Genomic DNA, 25,806 nt, shown 5'->3' with positions numbered 1-25,806 from the left:
TGGATCAGGCAGATTTCAAAGGAGGACACTGTGCCCAGGGCCACATAAGCCAGATCCGCAAGAGGCTGTTGGAGTACCCATGGCATGGGGTACCAGTGGTTCCAAGGGGATGAGGGGTAGCTGTTTCCATGGATGTGCAGGTCTCCATGATGGTGCATAGCAGCAGTACGGTATAGGTGGTTCTTCTCCCAGTTCTGATTCATTGAAAGAGGAATGCAGACTCCGGTTCCAACAGTCGTACCGCTTGAGCCAATGGAACAGAGTACAGGACTTGTGAGGAGAGTGAGAGGCTCCATACTCCGGGCACATCCCATGGAGGGAATATGATCTCTCTGGAAGTGGAGGGTTCCAACGGAGGAGGAGACTCTGGGTCTGGTAAAGCAAAGACCTCTTGGGGTTCAGACAAGTCTGGATCTTCCTGGTGTGTGGGTCACTTTTTCCTTCCCTGTCATTGGTATTGGCACTGAAGACTTCCCCTGGATGGGTGAGTCTCATGCCTTGTGGGGTGCCAGTGATGGCAGTACTAGAGGTTCATCACCCAAACTGTTGGATCCCATAGTTTCTGGGGCTTTTTCTTCTGCCTGTAGGACTTGGAATGTGCTGTGTCCCCTTGGGCCAAGCTAGTGGAGGAAGCATCCACTCTCTTGGAGTTAGAGGAAGACTTAGCCCCTTGCTTATGGGAGTGCTTCCGATCCTCCCAATTAGGCCCCACCATGAGGTCAGCAGGGGTGGTCTGGCTGGCACTGGAGTTGGCCGAAGTAGCAGGAGGTGCACTCCTCACTGAATCGGACTCATGTACAGGGGGGTTCCCCGGCCTGGTCCGAGTGTGGTCTCATAGCCATCTCCATGAGATATTTGCAGAGACAAAGTGGCAGCTCCGGCTGCGGAAGGATTGGCAAATACTGCACCTAACCCTAATGTGAGCTTTTCCCGGGCAGAAGAGGCAGCGTTGATGGTCATTGCTGACTAAGAAGCATCACAGGCAGAAGGTGCAAAGTTTGAAGTCGAGTGTCCAAGGCATAGTCCGGTACCTGCCTTGGGGTCAGGGTAGAGGGTTGGGAAAAAAAACTCAAGTCACTCTAAATCTATTAAGTACTAAACTAGAAAAGAAATAAACCAATAAAACTACAGAGAAAACGTAAAACTACGTAAAATTATGATTTTTTAGAAGCATGTCAGATGAGGACATTGAAAGTTCCAGCCTGGATCGTGCAGCAGTGAGAGGGAACTGGGGACACAGTAGGTCTACCCCACCCTTTATCACCTCAGATGGAGGCACAAGGCAAGTCACTGTACATGCGTGGACCAATGGGCATGACTTTCAGAGTTCTCCGACTGCAGGCAAATAGTGCATATGCTTAACCCTCAGGGGAATACAACAGGGACAATCACTCGAAGAAGAACAAGGTCTTAAAATGTGAATTGTCAGGCAACCTTAACTACAAGGGCACCAGTAGCATACCAACTACAAAAAAGGTTTCCTTCTGCTTGCAAGTAACTCTGTTCCAAAGGTTGATATCTGTCTGCCTGCCTTTAATGAAACAAACCACTGTTTATCTACCATTTAGCATATAGGGACATTCTTCTGATATTAAATTAAAATCCAGGCCATATTTCCCTCATTTTGTGTACTGACTGTGCACAATACATACATGCATTCAACTCAGAATTCTGAATTACAATGATGGCTTCCTGGCACAAGGGGGGAAAAAAAGCCTGCTCTTTAGTATGACTGCTGAATGCCTGGAGAGATGTTGGATATGACCGGTAACCTGACACAATTCTAATCCTATTTTCTGCACTAGTTGGGAAAGTGGCAACAAGACATGAGAAGTGTTTTCAGATGAAAAACTACAACAATCAGTTTTTCTGTACAAGCAGGATTTAGGAGCAGCTGCAAAAGTATATGTGGTTCTGCCACTCTGGAATTAGTTGCACCACATCACTCATGACAAGACGTATTCACTCAATAACGAAGATAAACAAGGGGGTTATTGTATGGCATTGATAATTAGCAGCAACACTATCTGGTTTAACATTCTCACAACAAAGGCTAAAAGCAGCCTCTAAACTTTACCCTTTGGAAGAAAAAATACTGGCCCAAATTCTATCCTCAGTTACACATGTAGCAACTCAACTAAAATGAAGTCAAAGAGTTTAGCTGGAGGAAGGATTTAACTTGTCTCTGCAATGACAGTCAGTTGAGGCTAGAATCTGCTGTAGTTTATAGTCTTTCTCCACACACTTCAACAAGAATATATGGGGTGCAAGGCAAGACAAAACTCCAACCCTAAATTTTGCTAGCATACGAAGGTGAGCAATATCCATGCATGAAAATACATAAAAAGTGACATAAAATACTAATTTCCAGTAATATTCCAGTGCATTTCCCCAACCATAATCCAGGCACGCCATCCAAACTGTAGCCAACCAGAGCACTAAAATTCAATCTAAACCTCAAAAAGAGCATATAAAGGAAGCGAAATGTTGGTCTAGTGGTTAAAGCATAGGACTGGGTCGGTAGAAAGGATGGTTTCTATTCCCAGCTCGGCAAATGACTCAATTTACATCTCCATTTAAGTAACTGAATATCTACAATGCTACTAATCATACCTCAGTTCCCCATTTGAGATATTTATCTACCTACAGAGTGTTGGAAAGTTTAATTATAAAATGGTTTAAGTCATTGACTAGAAAACTTTATAGAAGCACAAAGTAACTTAGACCATTGTACCTTTATGTGCACACTTTAGAATCTTGTGTGGTGTTCAGATACAACTGACACGAACCATAAAAGAAACTAGATAGAATTATTATTTTAAAATGGACCTTTAATTCACAACAACTGGCTCATCGGTATCCATTAGTCACTCCTGTCTCTGCACCATTAGTTCTTTCCATGATGGACACTGATTGGATTTTCAAAATGTACTCCACTTTCAAGCAAGTTTCAGGATAGGAACGAAGTGTTATCACAATTGAAACCAGCTGCATTAGATGGTTATATACATCTACTCATATTCATACTGTACAATCCAGCCTCTTCAACACTAGGCAGCAGTTTTATTAGACTATGGTACCAGCAGGCTCTATCAGCTCATTTGACACCTTGTAGAAATGGTATGTTTCAGTGGCATTCTAGATGGGCACTTTCATGAGCTTATCTGTGTCACATAGATGGTGTTGTAAAAGCACCTTAGTATTGATCATAAAAGGATTTGAGGCCGTTTAAGCTCAATTACCTTTTGATGTCCATATATATGTGCATGCCTGTGGATAGAGTCTCTTTACAGTAAAGCTATGTACATCAGTGGGCAAGTCTGTGCTCAATTATTTTACTCAAAAAACTTGCCTCTCTGTATGGAAAAGTCTCTAGAAAATGTTTTATCAGAAGTACACATTCCTGAGGATACTGTGATGAATTAGATAAGCATTCTTTTTCGGGCTGTTCTGTTATTAAAATAAAGCTTAAATATCCCATGAAAACAACTAAACATTCACTGTTCATATCTAAGAATATGCCCAATAAATTTTGCTTTTAAGAAACAGTAAAAGTCACAGCTTTCATACCTTTATAACTGGCTAATTGGGCGTCATGGAAGTATCTGCAAACGCTGCCATCAGAGGATTCCTTATGTGTTTTCTTTTGTACTTCACTTCACATGTTCAGAACATTGGTAATATTTTATGAAGGTCCCCAGGCACGTGTAAAGAGTTTATTGGCTTTAGCAGCTGTCAGCTGTTTAGTCATAAGGAGCTTCTCTACTGTAAACATGTCAACTAGAAAAAGTGGCACCATAAAATGCATCCTATACAATAGAATAAAAGAGCCCTGTGCCACTACCGAACCCGGTACTGCGCTGTACATGTTCTAAGTGATGTTATTCATAACAGGCTTCAGCAATGCCAGAGGTGCCAGTCTCCAACTCAAAATTTCCAACACTGCTAAAAGTATCTACCAAAAGACTAACTCAAATCACTTTTAGCAGTGATAGATGCGTCCCCCTGAACTGGAAACATGTTTCCCAATGTTTTAGCTCTCCTAGAAGCAATTGCAGATGAAAGGGGAAAAGGTGTTCTCATAGTTCCTGAAACTTCCCAGCAAAGTTATTTGATCACTAGAACCCTGAAGAAAAAAAAATCCAAATTAAACATCAAGGGAGATTGATTCACTGCTATTAGATAATGTATTTATTGCCAAATAGATGGCAGCAACACTTTTATATTGTTTTCATTCATAATGAAGAAATCAGGAAATGTCTTTACTTGATATTATAAGCTGCTTTCATCTTTTCATTTTCAAACCTAGTAAGATAATTAGTTACTTTCATGCCCATTGTCTATTGTGCTGTTATAAATGGAGCAGTTGGCACAAACTCAGCCAATTATTTTTGGTCCTGAATTTTCCTGCAGATGGAATATACACTCTTACTATAGGGATTTCCTTTACATGCCAATTTCTATCATCTGTAGAATGAATATGCAACCATGAACACAGGCCTTTTTTTTAAATGTACACAATAGTAGCTATTTGACAGGAAAATGCACTATGGATATGCCCGAGGAGTCGGCCTTGTTAGGAATACATCATTGTTATCAGTTTTCTGTAGAAGCTGGGAAGGAAGAAATGCAACCCACTTTCCTGGCCCCTCTTTCTGCTTCCCTCCAGTGACATTTTCCACACACAAAGAGCGATGTCACTGCTGCTCTCACTTTCCTTTTGTTCCATAGAAAATCCACTGTATAAGAAAGTGCCAGATTTTTCACTTTAGCTTCTTGTAATTTGGTTATGATGCTCATAGGCACATACTATTGTCATCCGTCTGTCCCACCCCTTAAAAGGAGCACTACTATGATCAGTTCCCTTGGCATTTTTAGCCTAAATTTCAGTTTGCTTCCCAGTCTCATACTGCTAGCTTTGCTTTCCTTGAAGTTTTGGTGTCACTTTCCCCCCAGCTCTTCAACAAACATAACTTCTTTCTTTCACTCTTGGACCGGATCATGCCAAGTCAGTGATCTCCAACTCTCTTTTTGAGTTGACCAACTTGTTCTCCAGAATCTACCTGAAATGAAAACTAAGTTTCCAACACAGCTAATTGACATTTTAGATGTAGTAATATTTCCCTTGAAAAAAATATGGGTGTCAAAAATTGCATTTTTGGGTATGTAAAAGTGACAATTCTGATTTTTCTCCCATAGGAAATGCCAAAGTGAAATTTGTTTAGACTTAAAATGTATTTTTTTTAAAAAACACCAAGCAACTCCCCCCCCCACACAAATATTTTAAATCAAAATGAAAAACAAAATGCTTATTTCAAAATGTCCATTTGAATTGAAAATTTTTAATTCAAATTAGAAATTTCTTACGGGAAAACAGTTTTCCTTTAAACTAAAACTATTTCAGATGAAGGTTTTTTGTTTGAAATTTCTGACTTTACTAATTTCAATTTTCTGAGCAGCTCTTGTTTCCAGCACTATGGATGCAGAATAAAAAAGCTTGAAAATTTTAAAAATGAATGTAAATTGATTCAGTGAGGCCTGCTTACTTCTGCCCAGAACCTCAAAGAATAGCTCGGAGAGGAGAACCACTCTATTTATCTCACTGGGGTCCTAGCTCCAATACCCAATGATGATAGTTTAAATATCAGAACTGTTAACTGATTCACTGCTGATCAAGGCATAGTAGAAAGGGAGATGGGGGGAAATCACCAATCTACAGAGTCTACTGAGAGTGGTGTCATGAGTGGGTGGTGCTTAGGAGATACCAGCACTTTTATTTCCAGTCTGCACTGTGCAGCCAAAAGGCCAGAATGAGGAACAAAGCCTTGGGTGTATCCAGGAGCAAAGACCAGCTATATTTGGGTCACATTTTCTAACTTCTCTTCACAACCATGAGAGCTAGAAACAATTTTATTTCTATTGGAAAGCTTATGTTCTGACATCACATGACCATGTGAGTCAGGGCCCTGTGCCCATTGTGTCTATGCCTTTAATCAGCCTCCCCAAGGATAGGGTGACCAGATGTCCCGATTTTGGGGTCTTTTTCTTATATAGGCTCCTATTACCTCCTCCCCTCCATCCCAATTTTTCACACTTGCTGTCTGGTCACCCTAATATCGCTGAACCCCCCTGAGGAGGAAGCCAAGCCTGAGAAGCTCAGCAAAGCCTGCATGATCAGATTTTGATCATCTGATCAATCTGCTATGAGAGATGTCACATTTGGTGGGCAGAGTTTAGAAGAGTACCACCATTTCCTCCACCTCTGCAAAATTAACCCTCTCTGTTATCAGCATTGCAGAAAGGAGGTTGTACACACCTCACATAATTAAATGGGTGAGTATCCACTTTCTTTTTACCTCAGAGAAATTATCTGGTGACCTGTTTTAACAGTTTACTTGCAACAGTCTTCTAAATCCCCATCCCCTTTTCCCATCAATTAGCGGCAGGTCATTGTGCAAGCATCCACCCCCTCTGTCTGAGGCAGCAGTAAGGTCCACCTGCTCACCCTCTTCTTTGATGCAATCATCCATTGCTTCCTCAGCTTTTCTTGGGGTCTCTCTCCTACTACCATCTCCTGCCACATTATCTTAGCTTCAGTCCCCTTCATTCATCCTCTCTATGCATCCGAACCAGCAAAGTCACGTTTCCTGGATTTTTTCAGTCTCATCACGGACTTTGGACTTCCATCTTAATAATTTTATTACTAGCAATGGGTCTCACCCTGTGTATGGAGTGACATACTCACGGCTATGGTTCTATTGAACATTCTCCTTTAGCTCAAGTGGTAGAGCTTCTGTACTGGGATCCAAGGGTCCTAAGAGAAAGACATTGCCTAGCGATGACACCTCATTAGTACAAAACACCCTCTGTGTGATTTAGCAGGGTTGCTAGATCAGAAAGGTAACTATGTCAAGCCTGGGTAGCACAAACCCAGCATTTGTGCGCCTTTTTGTTGTTCTTTCCATGTCCAGAGTACTAAACACTTGATAAATAGAAATAAATACTGGGCCACTAGATTTACCTCCTTGAGCATTACACACACATAAGACATTGCTATTTTTCTTCTTGTGACTTCTACTACACCCTTCCCCCCTTTTTGTAATATCAAAAGTACTAATCATTCCAAGATAAAACACTTCTGCCCTATAAATAGCTACTATAAAAGCCAATTTGTCATCTAACTGGTCTCCACTGCTTATTCTCTATACTGAGATATGATAAATCCTATATATAAATTCTTAGTAAGGAACTACTATCAGTAAATGCTACAAATAGGTACAGACTGAAACCTGCTTGGTTTCAAAGAGTGCTACTGTGCAGGTTGTTCCATGCAGCTATTTTTACAGTGCACTTGATCATATTTTTTAAGTTGCTTAACTTGTTCTATAAGTATCTTGTAGATCAGGTGAAAAGATAAATTCGTGTCTCACTGATAAAGGTCAAGTATATCTGGATGCTATTAATTTTATGACTTCATAGACTAATTACAGAATTATTAGGGTTTAGCAGAGGGAAGGTTAAATTGAATTCTTCACTGATCCTCATGCTAGTTCCCACTTTTTGAACCTTACAGATCTTCTCAAAGGATCATCTTTTGCATGTTGTCCTGTCCTGCTCTTTCCATAGTAAGTAAATTTTATAACCTTATTGCATTCCTTAAGCCCCAGTCATGGTCCCCTGTGCAACAACAGGATTGGCACAGGAAAACTTTGCAAGGGCGGGAATAACAGAACCCTCTCCTCCCACATTCTGCACCAGCCTCTATGGCCCAAGTTGCATCCGCATTTCTCCCCCATCTCACCTAAGTTTGAAGGGGGGATTATGATTGCCCAAGGAATCATTATATCAGCTGCTCTGCCTTCAGTTCCCACCCCCTATCGTGCACGATCTGGCAGAGAACCCGGCTGTGAAGCACCACTCCCACAGGCTTCTCCATTGCCTCTCAGCCACTGTACACTCTCAGAAAGTATGGTAATTCCTCTGTGCTTCAGGTCTTCGGCACTGGAAGGAAGCAGGATTTGACTATTACCTCAGAGTTGTTTCTCTGTCATTGACCCGAGAGGCTGGCTTTTAGCACCTGGATCCTTAAGGTTCCCCCACACTCGCAGACCATGCATCTCTAGATATCTAGTACAAGAACAGCACATTTTCTTTAAATTTCATATTGATTGTAAGTCTTCGTGGTGCTGTGTTTGCTCCTTTGTTCTCTGTGAGTTAGTTAAGGCTTCAAGGAGGTTGATGAGCAGATTTGTTGACAAATTATTCTTCTGTGAAGTTCCCCTACATCGCACCCTTGTCAAAGTTTTTAGGGTTTCTTTTATAAATCGCCTTTTAGTGTTGTAAGTTAATTTTATTTGAGATACTTTTAAGAGAGTTGGGAGAGGGTAAACATATATGTAACCATCATACCAACAGATGAAGAAAACAGAACTAAGACCAAAATTTCCAGAAATGGTTTTTGATATTGTGTTTCCAAACTGACACCTAAGGTCTAGCTATCAGAAATACTGAGTGTCCACAGTTCCCACTGATTTTGAATTTATGGGTACTTGCGACACTTTGGGATGGATCCTCAAAAGTCCTAAATGGAAGACCCTAAAAATCAAGTAATCCAAAATTAGAAGGTCCTTTTGAAAATGTTGGCATATATCCTGAAGCCATCTCTCTAAATAGCACAGCAAAAGAGAAAGCTCTTTGCAGCAGAGTACTTGCATTTTGTGTTTGGCACAGAACCGATTACATTGATAATGAATAAAAAACAGATTAATAAAATAGTTGAAATTATTTTTGAAAAGATAAAATCTGGCTTTTATTTGTTTTTTTAAAAGCCATATATAAAAAAGTTTATATGGCCTCAGTATATTCAGTGGCATCCTGAAGACCTATTTATCTAAAAACATCAACTGAAGATCTCATGAACACACGCAACCCACACACACAATATAGTTATGTAAATAAATAAAAGCAGATTTCAGAAGAGAGAGAATAAACCACTGAGTAACACTGAACTGTAATGGCAATCATCATATACATCTACCATCCTATCCCACTCACTGAACATGCTAAACTGAGAAATGGTGGCAGCTCCATTTGTCTTGCCTAAAGTTATGGCTTCTCCCCCATTTAACCCTACTTCCTTTCTCACAGTTCCACTGCATATACAGCAGAGAGTCAGTGGGCAATACTGTGGAATACTTCTTTCCTTTAAAGATCAATGCTACTGCTGTATTTTGATCAGCTGCCAGAAATTGCCCTCCATCTAAAGAACTGGAGAATTCTACCCTTATGATTACCTAATCTAGGAGGCTGAGGGCAATCAGAATCCTGTGGTCACTGTAAATTCCGATCTTCAGAGTGGAAGGGCATATTAAATGGGTCAGTTTATTTTTAAATTATGTCTAGCTTCTGTTGAAGCAAGGAACTATCAATTTAATACAGTACACAGCCAACCTTTGTAAGTTTTATATGTTACAATTATTTCAAAATGCTTGGCATTATTAATCCTTTTTATATTGTTAATATAAAGATTCTGCTTCAAAAGCTAAAAAACAGTTTATTTTTTTTCTTTTTTGCATTGCATGCACTGATGAACTAGCCTGCTCAGCAAGCATTTAACAGATTAGACACTCGAACATGGTTTCAGGCAATGCTCTCTCATGTTTCTGCGTATTGCCTGATAAACACTTCAAAGTAAACCGCTCATAAATATGAAATGAAAAGCTGAGAAGTCGTTATGCACAGCTTTGAGATACAAATCTCTTTATTCCCCTCTGAAGTGGGGTTTGATTGACATAATGAGTCATAGATCCTGTCCAGGGACACACTGCCTTATCCCCTTTTCCTCAGGAGACAGAGACTTTAAAGAAATGCACCTCAGAACTTTCTGACAGACAGCTATAATAAAGTTGAACACTATAAATTTCTTATTTTGTATTAATACCTAGTATGACAACTATGTCATATGTCAAAGATTGATAGCATATTCATGTACAGGCAGTATTAACTGCAACTTTTAAAGGAGGCAAATGGCAAGGTTCAGAAAATTACCATATTGTATATGTTCTACATGTTTATCATTGACATAATTTATGCCTTGATCCAGCAAATAAACCCACGACCTCCAGATTCTCATAACCACAGAAAGGTCAGCACACTGAATTCAGTTAGGCTTTGTATAAGTGTAGGTGTCTGCCCACTCACAGGGCCTCTGCGGACTGAAGGTTTAAGTGATATTCTTACCCAATGAGGAACTACTTCTAATATGAATTTATGATCCACAAAATATTGTGCCCACCTGCAATAGAAAGTAGTGACTATAACTGATAGTTAACAAATTGTAAATTACATAAAACAGCAGATTAATTTCAAAATTACATAGAAATTTTATTCTTCATTTCCCTCTCATGGCTTTTGTGTTCAAACAAAATTAACATCCAGCAAACATAGTAAATTGAAGATGGAATAGAAAAAAATAATGCTAATAGAGGTTCTAGAGTATCTCCCCCTCCCCACACACACCAACATGTAACACTTTTCTTGGCACTATTGTAATTGTCATGTGTTATAGCTCAAATAGAAGGCTTGATGCAGAAATGACTGAATCAGGTTCTCTGGTCTATATTATATAGGAGGTGACACTAGATCATCATAATGGTCCCCTCTGGACTAAAAAAATATCTCTATGTTGCACATTAGGCCTGGGCTCTAATTCAGGTTTGAGCCCAAGCTCTGCTTCCATCCTCATGCAAATCAGTTGGACTCTGGTCAGCATGCATTCAGGACTAGGCTCCTAGGATCCTGCTGTGGGGTGAGTCGGAGCCCAAATCCTTCTATGAATTGGGTCCGAGCCCTGTCATTTTGCAGGGTGGACATAGCCTCAAGTCAGAACATATGTGCAGTGCTGCATGGATGCATTAGCACAACTGTGAGGCCCGGGTGTAGCCATTGTAAATCCAGGTTTCCAAGACAGTTTAGACACTCGAGCACAGACTTGAGTGTCTAAACAGTGAGTCCACGAGCCTGAGTCCCTAAGACAGGTTTACAATGCAGGGTGAACATAACCAAAATGTACAAGTCTATGTTACATCATCATTACAAGTAGGATGCCTAACTTGGCAGTGGCATTAAGAATAAGATCACAAAACCCACTATTCAATATCCTGAGATTCTAAAATCATACTTTGAGGTACTGCTGTTAACCAAGACAGCGTTTGGTAGCACAGAAAGGTACCAAGATACCTACCCTTGTCCACACCCCAAACAATTGCAGCCCTGATTCACCACTGTTATATCAGTTTTACACTGTTATAACTCCATTCAATGTAATGATTTAAATGTAGTTACACTGGTGCAAAACTGGATTGAGTCAGTGGTAAAAATCAAGCTCTACATGTATAACAGGCATTTTCTGAAACGAATCCAATAATATATGTTGATTTCGATATTTTAACTGACGCACATTGTGCATATTACATTTACATATGCATTCATACAACACAAGACTTAGCGATGACTATGGCCTATTTAATATATTAGAAGGAACACATTTTATAGCTTGTGTAGGCCAGGATTTTGCACCCCACACATTCTGTGTGCACCACCTTCCCATCCCCTTCACAGATTTTTTTAAAAAGGAAAAAACTAATAGACTTCAGTCTCTCATTTATGTTGAAATATAAACTGTGAAATAATGCAAAGAAGGAAAGATCAGAAATGAAAAGAATTACTTTACAATATATACATCTAAGCTGGAGGGTGTGGTGTAGGAGGGATAGGCAGGCAGGCAGTTGACAATAGAAGTACAATAGAAACACAATTCAGTAGCCTGCATGCTGAAATTCTCCTTTCTCTCCTGCCAACTTAAAGATGTAACCATTTTCTAGCAAGGTCCAATATTATTAACACTTCATTTAAAAAAAATCATACAACACTATTATTTACTGTTTTTGACATACCAACGGATGCATCGTAGAAGAAAAAAAGGCAAGCTTTATTCCTACCCCGAGGAACATGCCACCACATTAGTCTATGGTAAAGTATGAAAAACTACAAGTGTCAAAATACATTAATACTCATTTTAGGAGCACTCTTCTTTCTCTTTTGTGGAGAATCACTTACTTTGCAAAAATGTTATAATTTGCCATAGATATCCTAATCGTTAGTGAATCTTACTGAACTTCAAAAGGTGAATACCGTAAATTAATCAGGGAAAGTATTATGCAAAAGAGGCAATATCAAGCCTACCTGAGATCTCAGTGTAAGCTTGTATCTCTCACCAACAGAAGTTGATCCAATAAAAAGATATTACGTCACTCACCTTGTCTCTCTTATATCCTGGGACCAACACAGCTACCACAAAATTTTATTAGAGAATATTTAAAGAAATAAACGATACAGAAAATTTGAAGCGTTAGTCATTGGTCATTGGGGGTAACATGCAGAGTAAGGGGGTATGTTGGTGTTTTGGGGCTGGGCAGCACACATAGTATATACACACTGCGATGTCCCCAATGAGGGGTGGGTAACCGGTGGGCGGGATCAGGAGACAGTCGATAAACGGTGAGGGTCCACCACCCATACAGGAGGCAGGGACAGTCATGGGTATAAGCAAGCGGGCTGGATAATGGGGATGGGGTGACCCTCACGTGGCGGGATTCAGCTAGGTTTGGTGGGTTTAGGGCTCAGGGGATAGGGTCCAGCAGGGGGTGTGTGTGGGTGCACGAGGTCTCCCCGGCTCACTCTTGGTATTGGCGGTGGCCAGTCATTCTCCAACTTTGCAATAGATGAATAAGGACACAGGGTGTGTCTACATGGCAAAACAAAACCAAAAAACCACAGCAGCGAGTCTGAGAGCCCGGGTCAACTGACTCTGGTGTGCTCTACAGCACTAAATGTAGCGGACGTTCCCACTTGGGTTGGCTCTGAATCTCAGTGATGGGAGTGGGACTCAGAGCCCAGGCTACAGCCAGCCTCAGCTATTTTCAGTCCTGTAGTGCAAGCCCAGTTCTGCTGGCCTGGGCTCTGACACAAGCTGCTGTGGTTTCCCTCTCCCTCTCTCTCCCCCAAAGTGTAAACATACCCTGAGTACCAGGGCTGTCCTTGCCAGATATTTACTTCAATTGATATGGCTTTTTTTTTAATTAAAGATTTGTGTACAAAGCCCAAAGTGTGAACACAACTAGAGATTTATGTGCACATATTTTTGTGGGCACAATCAAGTCTTGCAAACTTGTATCTAATCTTTTGGACATGCAAAACTGCGCATACAGTTTTTAAAGGTGGGTTTTATGTACAAGAGATATTGTAGCCCAAAGTAGTATTTCCAGGATCTATATTTTGGAGTGATATAGACTGCCAACAATTCAAAAATTGACAGAACATTTCAACCACCTTATCTAATCTACCTGCCACAATCATCTTTCAAGATGCCCACAATTCACACATATGTACAACTGCCACTGAGGGATACACACGTGTACCCTTCAAATAAAAGAGCATTCAGAAAAAAGGTACTGTATGAAATTTGTTAAGCATTGAACAGTTTGTTCTCCTTACATTTCTACATAGTGTGATGGGGCAAGGCCAGATGGCTACAGTAAAATAGTGAGGCACAGGTATGTTAGCCCCAGGCTAAATAAATCCCTGGTACCATGGTAAACAAATGGCAGTTGCTCCAGGTTAATCAAGACACCTGGGGCCAATTAAGATCCTTCTAGAAGGCAGGAGAGACAGCTAGATTGATTGGGACACCTGAAGCCAATCAAGGACTAGCTGGAACTAGTTAAAAGCCTCCCAGTTAGTCAGTGCGGTGTGGGTGTCAGGAGCTATAGGAGGGAGCTGTGCTGTGCTGTTGGAGGAATGAAATAGTATGAATCCATATCAGGTGCAAGGAAGGAGGCCTTGAGGTAATTGTGAAGAAGATATTGAGTGGGGGCTGCTGTGGGGAAGTAGCCCAGGGAAATTGTACACACCCTATTTCCAAAAAGTCAGCTTTCATAGCTGCTAAGTTTAGGGTCCCTGGGCTGGAGCCTGGCGTAGAGGGTGGGCCTGGGCTCCCTCCCTCTCCTCCCCTCCCTGATTAATCACCGATACTGGGAGACAACAGAGACTGTGTGAGGGTGGGTTGTTTCTCCTCACCTCCCTTGCTGGCTTATGATGAAAATGGCTCAGTAGACTGTGACCCTTACCTCTAGAGAGAGAGGGGCTATGTGGAGGGTCACAGTGAGCCTCTGAGGCTAGCAAAAATCTGTCAGGAAATGCTGGACCCACGGAGTCAAGGACAGAACTTTGTCACAATAGATAGAGAGAGAAACAAGCCTCCTAGAATTAAAAACATTTCCCATTGAAAAGTAAGGGCTTTTCTAGTAATGCATATTGCACCAAAAAATTCTACCTCCTGAGCTATTTAATCCACCAGATATAAAATACTTTGATATAAAAGGGCAACAATAGCATCATCCATTCTTTCTGGGTCCAAAAAGAACAGCTGTCAGTCATATCCTTGGCTTCCTCAGCCACTGGAGTATATTGAAAGCAAGCTGTCTCCAGGATAAGGGCTCCTCAGAGATCAGCAGTCTCTGCATGGCCCGCAGCTGAAAAGCAAGTTCTTTGCTCACTAGATCTATTAGCCCTTTGACTTCTTTCCTTCACTGACTAATATAAATATATTGCTTAAGTGAATGATTAACACTCTCCCTAAAGAAATTCAATTAAACACTTGGAACCTCTATTTAGGAGTATCCATGGAGGCTCCAAAACATTCATGCAATTAGTTAATAATTAAGACATGGTCTCTGAGACACAAATCTGGCAAAAGCCACTTCCCTCTTCTTTAACCCTTTCTTTCTCTCTTTTCTTCAAGAATGCCTCAGATCTGCTGAATAATATCTCCTTCAAACACCCATAACATTGTCCATAACATGTAGTTAAAAATTATCCTTTTTGTCCATCTGACCACATATTCCCTTTCTTTGCATATTTCTGCTGGCTCCCCTTTGCATAAAATATCAAGTTTAAATTTCTTGCTCTTGCCTTAGAGGCCCTACACAACCCACAAGATATAGTCAATTTTTAAAAATTAAGCTAAAGAGTAATTGCACGCCCTACTTCTGCCACTGAGTCCCCTGCCATTTTTGAGATCTTATGATTTTTAAAATTTCAATTTCTCACCCTGTTGCTATGGAAAATACCCACACATACAGCCTGATCATGTAGCAGAAACAAAGTGTTTTCAAATGCGCAAAAGTAAACCACCTTAAAAAACCGACTGACCCCACCCTACATCTTCAGTGATAATTATCTGAGAGGGCTACTTGTAAGAATAGTAGGTTTTAAAAAATTTTAGACAGCAGTAGGATTTTTAAGTTGGCAGTGACACTAACTATATCCTTACATTTAATGTGTGTTGCCCTAACAACTGGCACTTTTTGTAGCTTGGAGTGATACTTGTTTATCCTGTACTACTTACTCTGCCCTGCTGCACTTAGTGAAAACATAGTCATCACCAGACTTACCTCTGACACAATCTTTGCTACTAGGGCACTTATCAATACAAGGTACATGCTGATTACATTGATATCTAGTTTTGCAGCTTCAGTACTGTGGGACAAATTCAGTCTGGTGTAAAGCAGGCACAATTCCATTGAAATCCTGTAATTGTTCTGGGGCTTACTTTGGGACTTCATCATGTCAGTAGTTGCACAAATAATGTTATTTTGTTGTTCACAGAAATATTGACTATTTTATGTACTATGACCATCACGATGAACACCTTCAAACCTAAGAAGGCAGCTTTATTCAGACTATAGAGATTTACCAGCATAAGAATTATTCAGTCAAGCTACCTAGTCTTCTGTAATAAACTAGGACCTTTTCTTAGTAGTTAACATTTTTTTAAAAAGAAATAGTGCAACATTTGAATAGTTTTAATTTATGTCACAAAAAGGCAATTATCTACATAATTTTTTCCCCAATACACATTTTGATTCATCACATTAAAAGAACATTAAAAATGTATGTATGAGAGAATATGAAAAAATACTACAGTTCATAAGCATACAAGTCAACAAGAAAGCCTTAGATACAGAGGAGTTGAAGAAGAATATAGCTTATCATCAGTATGATGGCTACATACTCCAAATCTCGGGGTGGGGGTGGGGGGGGAGAGGGATGGGAAGATTAGTGTGCAATAAGGAAGAGAAGAACACATAACCTGTGTGAACTGTGGGACAGCAGCCAAAGAGACCCTACAAATTACATAATCTCTCACATGGCCATAACACGGACTTGCATCATCTGTTATGCAGAGTAATCATCATCAAGGAACACAAAGCCATGGTTAGACATAGCAGGAATCTTCATTCTGTATACATCTTTCTAAAAAGGACGTGAAAATAGCTAATATTGCTAACCTAGCAAAAGCCACCTTTTCTCCAATGTGGTAACTGCCAAGTCATCACACCATTGTATTTTATTAGTTATTAGAGACTTATGGCCATGGTGAAAGGTTCTGTTTTTCAGCTAAAATATCATTAATTGCAAATTCTTTCTGAGATGCCTCTGTTCTTTGTGATCTGTTCAGGACCCACAAAAAATATATATATCATGTTCATTCTGTATGCATATACTTAATGTCTATACTCAGCTGCCTCACCTAAAGCCAAGGCTAGGCTAATATTTTCTACAGACAAAATTCAGCAAGTGGGAGTTAGACTTTCTGCATTTTCATTTCATGAAGTTCACTTCCATTAACCCCTTCAAAACCAGTTGTGTTAGCCTGAACTTGGTGTAGAAGGCTGATGATTTAATACTACCAAAAGTTTTGTAGTATATCTATTTAAACCCTCCGTGCAATTCAAAATATGAATGCATTTAGCTGAAACTCATACACTAACAGTGGTGGCAGGTACAGAACTTACAGTAAAACAGAGCAAAGAATCAATATTTTGGCTCCGGGGCCAAATTTAAAAAAATCCCCCCAAAATATGGTTACATTAGATCTGAAACAAATTTTGAATTTTTTTGTCAAACTAAAAACTGATTTTTTTTTTTTTTTAAGAACAGACCAAAACATTTTGAGTTGACTTGAAACTTTTTGGTTTTCGATTCATTTTGAGTGGACTGAAACATTCAGTTAATTCAGTTAAATTCCCGTCCTCATCCCAGGTTTTGTTTTGATTTCAGGTGCTTCTCATTCTTTTTTTTTTTTTCCTTTTTATTTGTCAAATTTGAAAATCAAAACACTGTTTTGAAACATAAGAGTTTAAATGAAACATTTCAAAATGGTTAACACAAAACATACAAACTCATTCCCCCAATCCCCAACTGAAAATATGCACTGAAGACAGGTCTTCAGTGAATAGCTTTGGACCCGCAAAAATCCAGACTTTGGTAAAAAACAAAAGGTTTTAAAAAAATAATAAATCACCCAACTCTGCCTCAGGGACACAAACCCAAGTCTCTCTCCCTCTCAAAGGAATGGCCTCATCTCCCAGGCTATCAGCTATGCTGGGGTGGGTGTCTCAGTCAATCCTGTTGAAGCTGCTCCACTTTGTATAAATACCTGAATAGTCACTGTAGCACAGACTGGAGTCCAGGTTTTCCCCTTTCCCAGGTGAGCATCCTAACCACTGGGCTACAGAGTCATTCTTTCTCCGACACAATGAATCCACATCTCCCAGGATCAGGCCCTTGATGATTAAGTACTATAGGTAGTGCTGCTCCCTTTGAGTCAGTACTGTAACTAAGGGCAACATGCTGTTGGAATAACCCCTCATTAGACCATATGTAAAATACGTGTTCTTTTCCTTTTCTTTTTAAAATCAAAGCGTTAGAAGTATTAACCCCAATATCTTCCCCAAATTCAAGTTGGTGAATTACGTTCCATGTTTCTCAAACTTCCCTTAGTTTTTCAGTTAAATATTGTTGTCTTCATTTACAGTCTTAAACCAGCTAGGCCTGTGTCCAGTGCTTAGAACACTTCTATCTCAAAGATAATCAGTGATGGGCAATGTGTGACGCATTTTCAGATTGTTCTGAATGAAAGACGATATAAAAAGGTAAATTATCTGCAGGCGAGGTACATATAGGCAGCTACAGTGTACATTTTCCTTACCTCAGATTGTAAGGGGGCTGGAGCCGCTGGGCCGGCGGTGCTCGGCCAGGGCCAGGGCAGGCCGGAGCCACTCGGCCTGAACCAGGGCCGGCGCCCCAGGGCCTGAGCCAAGCCACGCGGGAGACACCGGGGCCAGAGCCTCTTGGCCTGGGCCGGCCGGCCGCCAGAGGGAGCCGCTCGGCCAGGGGGGCCGCGCCGCGCCCCGCCCCGCCCCAGCTTACCTGCTGCCTCCCTGTTTCAGGCTTCCCATGAACATTTGATTCGCGGGAAGCAGGGGAGGGGGAGGAGCAGGGAGGGCGAAGCGTTCAGAGGAGGGGACAGACTTGGAGGGGGCAGACTTGGGGCGGGGCTAGGGCAGGGAAGGGGCGGAGTTGGGGCAGGGCAGGGCCCCGTGGAGTGTCCTCCTTTTTTTAAAATTAAAATATGGTAACCCTAAGTTCATGGAACAGATTGATTTTAAAATCAATCACTTAAAACAGAAAAAATAAGAGCATTAACACCAAATGCTATAGGATAAATATGTATCAGGCAAAATGCTGTTTGGAGAGTTATCTAATATTTAACATTGCCTAAAAGATCAAGGCATCACAACGGGTCCTGGAACATGTTCCCAATAACAGGAAGAGACCTGCTAGTTGCAATTCTCAGACTAATTTTCAGACCATTAAAATTTCCCAACATTAATTTAAAATGCTTCTGAGTGGGGAAATACTACCTTATGCCTCCACATTTAGGATATATAATGCATTCTGGCATCGCCAGATGCAGATAAATACAGCTCTGTGGTGAAAACAAGTCAATGCAGATGTCTTACTGGATGCAGATGCTGTATTCTGAATACCAGACAATGACGACACTGATACCCCTTTTATTCAGAACTTTATCAGGCAATTAAAAAAAGCACAAACAGTTTTGATTTTACCAAATTCTTTAACCAGAGACTGTATTCAAGCTTTGGATAGCTGGACATAATTGGGGGCAACAAATCCACAGGGACCTTCCCTCCCCACTATCAACACTTGAGCAAAAAAGAAAGTTTTAATTTCAATTTTATCTGATCCGTGTCTTACATTTTAACTGCAGATATCACTGTAACACAGGAGGATCATTCAAACAATATTTATTGGTTTTATCAAACTGAAGTGCCTTAAGCCTCACCAAGTTGTATAGAAAATGCAAGAAGATGCCATAACACCATTCAGGATCTGGCAAACTGCACTGTAGGAGTCCTAGATTACTTACCTGATAGCAACATACACACTTTTACCCTCCCCTCCCTTTTTCCCCCCCCCTTTGTTTAAGCTACCTAACGCCATCACAACTGTCTTAGTTATATGAAAACAGAATACATTAAACACTTCACCTATCCAAAATGTGTAGCCTTACCCATGTGGAGAATCCTTGCCAATGATGGCTTTAGATAATCATATAAGCTAGAGGCTTCTGGTTTGACAATGAGCAAGTAGTGAAACAGTTAGCAATACTGGCATGTTAGTAGTTGCCCATAATTTGAAATCCTTCAAGTTGAAGGCAGTCTTCAATTATTATTAAGGGGAAAAGCACCCCGTAAATTTGGTAATGAACGTGGCATTCTTAATAGTCCCTGATGGCTCTGCTAGACTTTTCACACTCACTTCTGAATTAATCCTTGCACTAAGGACCCAGTGCATAAGTTGTATTCAATAAAGAGAAAGGGCTTCCGTGGATTGAGCTCTCAGGTCCACTACATGAATAAACTGATGGGCTAAAGAGTCAGTATTGAAAAGCTTCCTCCCAGTATTTCTGTCACAGCCTTCACCAGTCACTGAGCTTTCCTTGCTAAACATCACTACTCGGGGGACGGCTAGCTCAGTGGTTTGAGCATTGGCCTGCTAAAACCAGGGTTGTGAGTGCAATCCTTGAGGGGGCCACATAGGGATCTGGGGCAAAATCAGTACTGGGTCCTGCTAGTGAAGGCAGGGGGCTGGACTCAATGACCTTTCAAGGTCCCTTCTAGTTCTAGGAGATCCATTATAAAAAATATATATTTATCTTTATTTCATGCAGTGACTCTTCAACATTATACAGATTTAGTCTTCCAAATACAGACAAGGATAGAAAAAGAAATATTACAGGGACTAGTGTGTGTCGCTGCATGCTTTGATTAAGAGTATGAAAAGCTCTTTCTTTTTTATGAGGGAGCTAGTGCCACATTTCAATATGGAAAAAACTAGAGGAAGGGGGAAGATGTTCAGAAGAGAAAAGGTCAGAGAGTGTGCATCAAGTTTTTCTTAAATACTATAATATCACCAAACACTACTCTTGTTAAAGAACTTTTAAAAGGACCCTAAAAATGAATGGGCAAAATCCCTCCTCTCTATTTCAAGATATAGTTAGTGTCAGTATGGCTACTTATTTTAAAATGGACAAACAGTGCTTCAATAACATCAAGGTTTTTGGCAATCAGAACATACACTTTAAGAATGAAAAGTTAGATTCAGAGAATTCTGCAGTAACCCATGGGAGGACTAAACTCTCACAACTCACAGAGTCACATTTCTGTAGGATAAGAGAATCTGCAGATAAATTGCCAGGAAGATTGAATAATGGAAAGCAGGTTCACTTTATTAATGCATTCATTAGTTTATTAAATCTACAGTGAGGGTAGGAAGGCAGGGGAGTCCCTCTTGTTAAGTGTTTACCATTCAAGCTTCATTTGTCGTTACAGAGCTCTAAGTTATGAAATTTAGGATTTTAATTGTCTTTTCCAGAATGAACTTAGGTACTCTCTCTGCCAACATAATCAAATTACACAATTTTATGTTGGCTTTACTCCATTAAACTAACTTTAATGTAAATGTAGCTAACTACATTTGTTTTATGAGTAAAATTAAGTCAGGAAAGAAAAGCTTTTCAAGTTGCTGTCGAATAAGCAATGAAAGTGATAAAGAATGCTATTTAAACTCTGTAGTGTTTGTAAAAACAAGGCCAGCTACCTGCCACAAGTTGTGATTCTGCTCCAGAAGGTCACTATGTGATAATAAATTCATACATAATACATCAGCTATGTATCTGTGCGCACACAGAATCATGTTTATGTCACAGACATCAGTAGATAAGTTTTACTTTTGTTCTTGTCAGTAATGAAGACGCAACACTGGTAGAATGGCATTGGATTCTATTCTGCCTTTTGCATCAATAACAGAATTGTTAACTAAGGCAATGCCTGCACTGGCCTGCAATTTGGGCTACAGGGGTGTCAACAGCAGAGCGCACCAAAGTGATGCACTGTAACTCCCCCATGTGGACACTAGAGATGCAAATTAAAAGGTTCTTAGTTCACATTAATGTTGTCCTGTTGAGGGACTACAGGAGGGAGTTACAGCACAGCACTTATTCCTATTCACACCACAATAGTAAAAACTGTTGGGCAGTGTAGACAGTGTCAGTTCCATTTCTTGGGCCAAATTCTTTACCCAGTAACCCTTGTGCAGATCCACTGAAGATACGAGTCCTCCAGTGCCCCAGTCAGCTCCCACAACTTGATCCATATTGCCTCTCTGTACTTGTCACATACTACCTTGCATTATGACTCAGTGATACCCATCTTGTTCTCAACGCAGCAGCCCCCTTACCTTCCTTCTCTTTGTCCCAGATAGCAAAGGGAACAGGGAGATGAACAAGTGGGAAGAAGAAATTACAGAAACCCTGCTGCCTGCCTGTAGCTTTGCTGGATGTGTCAGTCTCATTGCCCCAGTCCATTTCCTAAGTATGGCCAGCTGAGGCCTGTTCATAGTTAGTTGTCCTTCTCAACACTTTTGCCATTATAGGAGGAGGCTTGGTGCAAAAATGCAGTCATGAACTGTGCCCTGTATGCAAGGATGAAACAGCACTTCACTGAGACTCTGCTTTCTAAAGGATATATGAAAAAGAATCAAAAGCAACTTCTAGAAGTCCTTGGTTTTTAACTGTATTTATCTGGGTAAACATTATCTTATCAGTGCTGAACTACAAACAATGAAAGCAGAACATACTAGCTACAACATGGGCACATGCAGAGGTCAGTTTCCCCTGTTTCCAAACATCTACTGTGGTACTGGAATATTTTAAAAAACCACCCATCACACTCACACAGCCGAGTAACATTCAGTTTCCTTTTTGGACCACAACATATCCCTGCACAAACGACATTTGAGAAAGAAAAATGTATAGAATATTTTGTACAAAGCTTCAACAGTTACTGAAAAAAAAATAGTTGTGCAAATGTAATAGGTACTAAACTGGCAATACATGCAGTTTTGAGAGGATTTTTTTTTTTGCAAAAACCACGTATTGCACACACAAAAAATCACTTAGCAAAAAGCTACATCACATTAGCCATAAACTACATCACATTAGCCATTAGAATCGCAACAGTCCTGTACCATCAGACAGCCCTAAACAGCAGTAATTAACTACAATTGTGGAATAAGACAGCCTAGATAAAGCTACTTAATGATCTCAAACCATTAAGCCAGGACACCAGGTAACAAAATAATTACCAGCAACATATCTATCTTCAAACGAAGGGTATTATTTAAACCATCAGAGAAAAGGAACTCACGATTAAGGTAGACTCTACATCCATTACCTGCCTTAGCCTCCATCTTCTTTGCTTCCCTCCTACTCCAAAGGAGATCTTGCTTCTATTAGAATTGGGGGGAAATTTTTGGCTGGAACTTTTTGGCAATAGAAGCAGATTTGGAAACACCAAGACTTCTTGTGAATTCATGTCAATTTAATCTAATGGTTCATTTAAAAAAAACCCAAAATATTCCTCCCCAGCAAACAAACAAAAAATAAAAATAAAAATGTTTAGTTTCTATATGTTAAAAACAAGTGTTGCCAGGTTTTTTTTGAAGGTATTGTTTTAAATATTTTCGTTTTATGTTTAAAATATCCAAAATGCTTAAAATGGTCAGAATTGAAACAAAATGTTTCATTTTTGTCAAAACCAAGTATCTAATCCAAAGCAAGCCTTTTCACTTCAAAATTTTCAGATAAACGAAATATCAGTTATTTGCCATGTTCTAGTTTCCAAAGCCAATGGCAACCACTAGGAAGTGCAAGGCTCAGTAGATTTTAGATCCAGCATCAACATCCCTTCCAGGCAAGTGGTCTTTTTTGGGGAGTTTGAGCGGGAGGGAGGTAGAACAATAAAGAACTTCCCACTCCAACATTCACACTATCATTTTCAGGGCTGGGATGACTTCACATCTCTCTCTCTGCATCCACACCATCTGTGATTCAAACAGTCCTCTGCCTCCTCTGCCATGTTTCTTGGCCATTCTAACTATTTCCACATCCCTCCCTTAATATGCCTGATATATAATATATGGAGATATCCTATCTCCTAGAACTGGAAGGGACCCTGAAAGGCCATTGAGTCCAGCCCCGTGCCTTCATTAGCAGGACCAAGTATTGATTTTGCCCCAGATCCTTAAGTGGCCCCCTCAAGGATTGAACTCACAACCCTGGTTTTAGCAGGCCAATGCTCAAACCACTGAGCTATCCCTCCCCACCTATATCCACTTCGATAGTGTTATAGTTTGAGCTAAACCTGATTGACACTGAGGGTGTAACCACTGCCCTTTATTTAAGATAGTTGTATGAAGCCATTAAGCTTCTTCATATTATGGGGCATCCAACCAATACACAGGTACATAACCTCTTAAAACAGAACCACATGCAAGCCCGCTGAGGAATTATGTAGGTGAAAGGACATCAGTGTGGATGGGTACTGTTTTAGTTTGAAGGGTGCATGAGAGAGAGAAGCAGAAGAAAAACAGGACACAGAAAAGAAATAGAAAGTAAAGTTTACAGCTGGGGAGGGGGGAAGAGAGGGAGAGCAAGACCTGGAAAAAAGGCTAGAGAGAACACTTTTGTATTAAGTATTGTATTAATCAGAGACCCCATACGGGCTTTGGAGGCCAGGGTGCGGAACTGGAGGAGCTAAGGGAGGCAGAGAGGTAAGTTGATGAGGCTTTCCGGGACACTGTAGATTTGTCCCACCTCCGGTCAGACAGCCCCTGCACTGTTGAGGAGGATGAAAGGCTCAGAGAAGGAGAGCAGTCAACAGGAGCAGAGGGAAGCCCTCCTTCCAGATGACATTGGGGTATCCTCTCACACTGAAGTTACCTCTCTGGGGGAGGGAACTCCAGTCATTAGGAAAAGGCAAATGTTAGTAATGGGAGATTCGATCATTAGAAACATAGATAGCTGGGTTTGTGATGACCGGGAGAACTGTATGGTGACTTGCCTGCCTGTTGCCAATCCGAAGGTTGCGGATCTCTTGAGGCATCTGGATAGACTTATGTGTAGTGCTGGGGAGGTGGTCGTGGTACAGGTAGGTACCAATGACATAGGGAAGGGTAGGAGAGACGTCCTGGAGGCCAAATTTAGGCTGCTAGGAAAGAGACTGAAATCCAGGACCTCTATGGTGGCATTCTCAGAAATGCTTCTAGTTCCAGGTACAGGGCCAGGTAGGCAGGCAGAGCTTCACAGTCTCAATGCGTGGATGAGATGATGGTGTAGAGAGGAGGGGTTTAGATTTATTAGGAACTGGGAAAACTTTTGGGATGGGGGGAGCCTATACGGGAAGGCTGGGCTCCACCTAACTCAAAGTGGATCCAGACTGCTGGCACTTAACATTAAAAAGATTGCAGAGCAGTTTTTAAACTAAGAGTTGGGGGAAAGCTGATTGCTGCAGACGAGTACATGGATCGGACAGAGACTTCTCTTAGAGAACAGTCTATTGGTAGAGATTCTCTAGGTTTTAGTCAGGAGAAGAGGATGGAAGAGGATAAAATATGGGCCAGATCAGACGAGAAACATTCACATAAAAAAGAATCTGACACATCAGAAAAGGGCAGACAAATAAACAGTGGCAAGTTTTTAAAGTGCTTGTATGCTAGAAATCTAAATAATAAGATGGGTGAACTAGAGTGCCTCGTGTTAAAGGAGGATATTAATATAATAGGCATCACAGAAACGTGGTGGAGTGAGGACAATCAATGGGACACAATCATTCCAGGGTACAAAATATATCGGAAGGATAGAACAGGTCGTGGGGTGGGGGGGGGGAAGAGGGAAAGTGGCACTATATGTGAAAGAAAATGTAGAATCAAATTAAGTAAAAATCTTAAATGAATCCACATGTTCCATGGTAATAGTAATTCCATGCTCTAATAAGAATATAACAGTAGGGATCTATTATCGACCACCTGACTAGGACAGTGATAGTGACGATGAAATGCTAAGGGAGATTAGAGAGGCTATCAAAATAAAGAACTCAATAATAGTGGGGGATTTCAATTATCCCCATATTGACTGGGTACATGTCAACCTCAGGACAAAATCCAGAGACAAAATTTCTTGATACTTTAAATGACTGCTTCTTGGAGCAGCTGGTACAGGAACCCACAAGGGGAGAGGCAATTCTTGATTTAGTCCTGAGTGGAGCGCAGGATCTGGTCCAAGAGGTACTATAACAGGACCGCTTTTAAATAGTGACAATAATAGAACAACATTTAACATTCCCGTGGTGGGAAGAACACCTCAGCAATCCAATACTGTGGCATTTAATTTCAGAAAGGGGAACTATGCAAAAATGAGGAGGTTAGTTAAACAGAAATAAAAAGGTACAGTGACTAGAGTGAAATCCCTGCAAGCTGCAT

General features: G+C 40.6%; 1 protein-coding gene across 2 annotated transcripts in view; it reads right to left on the bottom strand.

The window, feature by feature from the left end:
- Positions 1-25,806, bottom strand: part of TENM2 (teneurin transmembrane protein 2) — a 1,031,222-nt gene that overhangs the window by 737,220 nt on the left and 268,196 nt on the right. The window contains exon 1 of one of the 2 annotated variants that reach the window (XM_054036716.1): positions 3,571-3,606. The exons of the other annotated variant lie outside the window; for it this stretch is intronic. The gene's annotated coding sequence lies outside the window, so the exon portion shown is untranslated. Of the gene's footprint in view, positions 1-3,570; positions 3,607-25,806 lie in introns of those variants that run through there. 2 annotated transcript variants of the gene reach the window in all.

The sequence above is a fragment of the Malaclemys terrapin genome, chromosome 8 (assembly GCF_027887155.1).
Source record: "Malaclemys terrapin pileata isolate rMalTer1 chromosome 8, rMalTer1.hap1, whole genome shotgun sequence".
Lineage (NCBI taxonomy): Eukaryota > Metazoa > Chordata > Testudines > Emydidae > Malaclemys > Malaclemys terrapin.
Note: the sequence above shows the minus strand (reverse complement) of the source record. Positions and strands in the feature narration are given on the sequence as shown.